Raw genomic sequence first — 5,976 nt, 5'->3', positions numbered from 1 at the left:
TCTCCTTACGTCTCTCAAACAGGACACAGCTATGCATATATTCGATCATATACATGAATGGAGACGACGTCGTCGCTTGATCAAATTTTGGATTCCTGATCAACTCTTGACCGATTGGTTCACGACTTCCTTTGTCCCTGCGATCGCGCGAGACATCGCCATGGGAGCTTGTGTAACTGAAGAGCAAGCTATTGCGCGTGCTCAGTACCTTGACTTAGTATACTCTCAATCAGGTACTTTATATGATTATTTGCCAGACACCCCGAGGCCCGGACAATCCAAAGCTTCGCCAAAACCATCTGTTGACGGAGTTATTGGCTCTGTAAACTCGTCATCAAAGAAATTGACCGCGAACCCTCGGAAGCAAAAACAGAACGCTTCTAATGGAAATACTTCTCAGGGCCAATCTAATTCTGGAAGTACCTCCAAGGTTAACGCCGTCCAGTCCACCACAGTGGATAAATCCTCGAAAGGGAAGAAGAAAGGGAAAGCTAAGAATAAGACCGAACAGCCCAAACATGACTCCCCTAAAAATCCAACCGAGGAAGGAGCCAAACGAAAACCTAAGTATCCTTGTCTTATCTGTGATGAGGATCACTACACTAAAGACTGCCCAAGGTGGTCTGAAGTTAGTCGGTTATTGAAAGGTGCTCCTGGGACTCCTGTTGTACTTAAGGAACCTTTCCCTTCTCAGCAAACTCAAATGGTGGCAGACCCATCTCAACCCTCTTCCTCATTTGGCTCTCAAGTATTTATGGTTGGGACAATTCCCATCCATGTTACTACTCGAGCAAAAGAATATCCCTCTCCTGCCAGGAAAGAGCCGGAGGTCCCCTCCAGCGCTCCTCCGTCCAATTCTGGTCCTCTCCACATCGAAAGACCCAGCAGTGAGACGATCCCCTGACCCCCTCCGAAAGGTGTACTCCGGAAGTCGTCTTACAACCCTAATGCTCATGCTGCCCAGCACTATAGCATTGTTGAGGACTTAGCTCAGGCTCCGTCTGCTATGTCCGCTCTAGAAGTCCTCCAGAGTTGCCCCTCCCAGAGGAAGTCCTTGCTATCGGCTATCGGTGGCATAGACCCGGCTGATTCAGATTTGATTTCTTTCGATCTCGAGGGCTTTACACCGAGGCTGCCCCACCAAATCACTTTCCTTATATAGGTCATCATCAATGGCAAAAAAATTCATCGTACAGTCATTTATGAAGGTGCCTCAACTTGCATCATGTCTGTTGCTTGCTGGAAGGCTATTGGTTCTCCTACGTTAAGTCAGTCTCCTACGACGTTAGAAGCCTTTGATGGAAGAGAGTCTCGTCCTTATGGTATCCTCCAACGCTTGCCCATCTCCCTGGAAGGAAAGACGGTAGAAGTGGAGGTAGAAGTCGTTGACGCTAATTTCACCTATAATCTCCTCCTTGGACGCAGCTGGACATGTGCCATGCAAGCCGTGGCTTCCTCCCTTTTCCGTGTCATTTGTTTCCCTCATTAGGGGAAGATTGTCACGATGGACCAGCTCTCCTTCTTCGCCTCTTCTTCTGAAGGTAATGTGCCATTTTTGGAGCATACCTCTAAATCATTCGAGAGTGTGGGAGTCGAACTTTTTAAAGATCCCGCTCTAATGGGTGTCTTTCCCCTTCCACCTCTGAATCTCGCCCCTATTAACATGATCTCTGTGCGTTCTGATCTGTGGGTCCTTCCTCCCGCTAATCAGGAAGAATCCTGGGGCGATTTGATGCCGTTGAGTCCTGCCGAGCTCAACTACATCGAAATCGTCGCTGCATCGACTTCCCCTGCTGAACCTGCTCTTCCAGGTAGTGTTCCCGACTCATATGTTCATTTCCCTTGGCTAGGAGATGATGCTACTTCGGATCCATTAAAGGAAATATTTCCTTCCGATGAAGCCATCATAGAGACCATGTCTCTTGAATATCTCCCTTGGTCAGATCATCACCACCACTCTTCGTTTCTCCCTCCCCATCAGGAAATGATCGCATGTCTCGAACGTTTGCTTCGTGTATCCCATCCTCACCTATTCAGCTTTACCAAGTATCTTCTAAGGGCAATATGGGAAACATCATGCAAACCCAACCCATCAACATCTCTGTGAAATCAGGGATTGTTGAATACATTTACATAGGAGTTACTTGCACTCCAGAGGAAGTTCAACTTTACACCACTCTATTTCACGAATTTCGTGATGTCTTCGCTTGGTCCTATGAAGAAATGTCCGGCATAGACCCTAGTATTGTGGTGCACGAAATACCTACGTATCCAGGTGCTAAGCCTGTCCGCCAGTGCCTACGCCCTGTGCACCCTTGAAAGGCCGCAGCCATCAAAGCAGAAGTCGAAAAGCTTCTCAAAGCTGGTTTCATTTACCCCATTCCACTGACGGATTGGGTCTCTAATATAGTTCCTGTGAACAAAAATCAGGGCACTATTCGAGTCTGTGTTGATTACCGTGATATCAATCGTGCCTGTCCTAAGGATAACTTCCCTACACCCTTCATCGATCAGCTTATTTATGAGTGTGCAGGAAGCAAAATTTACTCGTTCATGGACAGTTTTTCTGGATATAACCAGATCAACATCGCACCTGCTGATCAACATAAGACCGCTTTTATCTGTCCTTGGGGCACTTTTGCCTATAAGAAGCTCCCTTTCGGTTTAAAAAATGCCGGCGCTACCTTCCAACGTGTGATGTCCTATGCCTTTCATGATATTCGACACATTGTGCAACCGTATCTGGATGACCTTCCGGCTCATTCAGACAAGCGTCAAGACCATCCCTCCCATCTTCGCGAAATTTTTCTCCGCTGTCGACACTATTGTATTAGGCTCAATCCTCATAAATGTGTCTTCTGCATGGAATCAGGCTGACTACTTGGGTTTATCATCTCCCGAGAAGGCATCCGTTTGGATCCCCTCAAAGTCGAGGCCATCCTGAATCTTCCTCCCCCTGCTTCTTTGCAGCAGTTGCAGAGCTTGCAGGGCAAAGCAAATTTCCTTAGACGTTTCATCCCGAATTATGCCGAGGTGGCTAAGGGTTTTACATGGTTGTTGAAGCGAGACACACCCTTCCATTGGGATGCTATTGCTCAGGAGTCTTTCAAGCGACTCAAGGGTCTCCTTGTCTTTGCTCCATTATTGCAACCTCCGAACTACCACCGTGATTACACTCTATATCTGGCCACTGCCGATACCACTATCGGCATGGTTCTAGTGCAAGATGACGATGATGGCAATGAGCACGTTATTTATTACCTCAGCTGCAACCTCCTGGATACGAAAACTCGCTACGCTTACGTTGAGAAGTTGGCATTGGCCGCTGTGTGCGCCATCCAACGTTTCCGGCACTATATCCTGTTGCGCTCCACGACCGTGATTTCTGATTGCAACCCGATGACATACATATTGTCACGTCAGTTGTTAGGGGGAAAATACTCTAAATGGATCGTAATCCTCCAAGATTTTGACTTGGAATTCACTGCTGCCAAGTCTAAGAAGTCTCTGGTCTTCGCTGAATTGCTATGTTCTTTGTCATCCCCTTCTGCACCTTCTCTTTCAGAAGATCATATCCTGGACGAAACTCTTTTTCTGATAAGCACCCTCGATCCTTGGTATGGGGATATTATTGTGTATTTATAGACCTCCTCGTTCCGCCACGCTCTATCCAAGGATGCTCAGCAGTGGATCCGCCATCAATCTCAACCCTATCGGATCATAGGAGACACCCTGTACTGCGTCGGCGTTGACTCCGTTCTCCACCGATGTCTTACCCTCGAGGAAGCTGAGAGAGTCTTGAATGACTGCCACTCTGGTGCCTATGGTGGTCACATGTCCGGATATGCCACAGCTCAAAAAATCCTTCGTGCTGGTTATTTTTGGCCCTCCATTTTTAAAGATTGCATTCTTGTTGTCTGCTCGTGTCATGAATGCTAGATATACCAGCGGAAGATACGTGCGCCACCGGCCCCGCTGCACCCTGTCGTGACCGTAGGCCCTTTTGCAAAATGGGGCATTGATTATACAACCTGTAAGCCTCGCTCGGACGGGGGGCATGGGTTTATCATCGTTGCCGTCGATTACTTCACAAAATGGGCTGAGGCGATGCCAACATTAAATGAAGACGGTCATACAGTGGCACAGTTTTTGTTCAATCATGTTATTACGCGATTCGGAGTTCCACAAGCCATCGTCAAGGATCACGGGAAGCATTTCTGTAATCACATGATGACCGAGTTGACAACCCAACTAGGCTTACGGCACGATAGTTCAACCCCCTACTATCCTCAATCTAACGGTCAGGTTGAAGCCGTTAACAAGATTTTGGTAACAATGCTTCAACGCATTGTCAACATGCATAAGTCTAATTGGCATCTGATGTTGTTTCTTGCCTTGTGGGCCTACCAAACCTCTGTGAAGGATGCCACCGGGTTCACTCCATTTCAGCTAGTTTATGGACTGGAGGCTACCCTTCCTATAGAATGTGAAATTCCTTCGTTGAAAATAGCCGTCGAGTTGCTTCCCAACACCACTTCGGTGGAGGAACGACTCCTTTATCTAGAGCGGTTAGACGAGACCCATCGTTTAGCCTCTCTAGCTATTAAATCTCAAAAGAAGAGAGTCAAAACTCATTTTGACCATACCATTCGTCCTCGTTCCTTTGTTGAGGGAGACCTTGTCCTACTATATGACCAAGCCAATGATAAGCTGGGGGCAGGCAAACTCAAGCCCATGTGGCTAGGCCCTTACATTGTAAAGAGAGTGTTGCAAAAAGGGGCCTACGAACTATTTGACTACGAAGGTAATCCTCTTGATAAGCCCCGTAATGGGTTGTACTTGAAAAAGTACTATGCATAATTCATGCGCTTCAATTTGGATATGCGTGTGTGTGTGTGTGTGAGTTTTCATGTTTTCGATTTGGTGTGAAAGCGTGATTGCCCCTTATTGTGTCTTTTTGCTTCTTGTGCAGATGTCGGGTGCACCTTACATTAGTTTCGCTGATGGTGCCTGCCGCAGTACTCGTAATTTGTCCTCTGCGGCGTGGGTGATCTACGATCCTCACGGTGAGTTGATAGACCTTTAAGGTGTCTGTTTAGGCTGTACTACAAACAATGTCGCTGAATATAGCGCTGTTATTGAATTATGGGGATTTCCCCTCTCCGTGACAGCCCAGTAATGAAGTACACATCAGATACATCCAGCTCTAAGGTCTGATCCCATAGTCGAAATACTTGGTCATCGACGTCGCAAGCATCCACTATGAACTGTAATAGCTCTGGTTGAGCTCGCCAGATAGGAGGTGAGAAAGAATTTCTTGAGACCACAGTCTCTCAGTGCATTCATACATCCCTCATCTGTGATGGCTAAGGAATCTATGGCATCGTGCTCTTGTTCTTTCCATTCCACTGGCATTTTTGCGTGTTTCCTGCACCCACAAGGATGAATGAATCGTTAGTGAAACCCTGGTAAGCATATACACTGGAAAAATTTCAAAATTGATGGGAAAATTTAAGTGAAAACCTAGGTCGCACGGTTGGCGCGACTGTTTCTAAAACAGTCGTGCCAATGGCGCGCCCACCTTTGGGTAAATCACCCCATTGGCGCGGACCCGTGCTGGGTACCCGCGCCAATGGGGCGCAACCCTAAATTTTGAAATCCCCCTTGCGGAGGCCCAAATCAGGAACAAAATGCATAAAAGCAGGAATGAAAATGAAGCTTAAGAGAGCGCCTCTTACCTGGAACTGGTGGAATCTCAAATGGTTGCCCAGATTGGTGGTAATCGCTGCTCGAAGTTTGCACTCCAAATGTACCACTACCACTATGCACAAGGTAAAAAGGTAAAAGTAATTTTTGTTTTTACATTTTCACCACATTTATAGACTTTTTGACTTGTAATAAGGTTTAAAAAGTTGATTGTTGAATATTTTAACGTACTTTTGGTCAAAAACAGGTTTTACGCTTGTTTCTGATGCT

The sequence above is a fragment of the Pinus tabuliformis genome, chromosome Q, assembly GCF_031772625.1.
Source record: "Pinus tabuliformis cultivar Carrire ecotype Pingquan chromosome Q, CPIR1, whole genome shotgun sequence".
NCBI lineage: Eukaryota > Viridiplantae > Streptophyta > Pinopsida > Pinales > Pinaceae > Pinus > Pinus tabuliformis.
The sequence above is the reverse complement of the archived record's forward strand: the minus strand, read 5'-3'. Positions refer to the sequence as shown.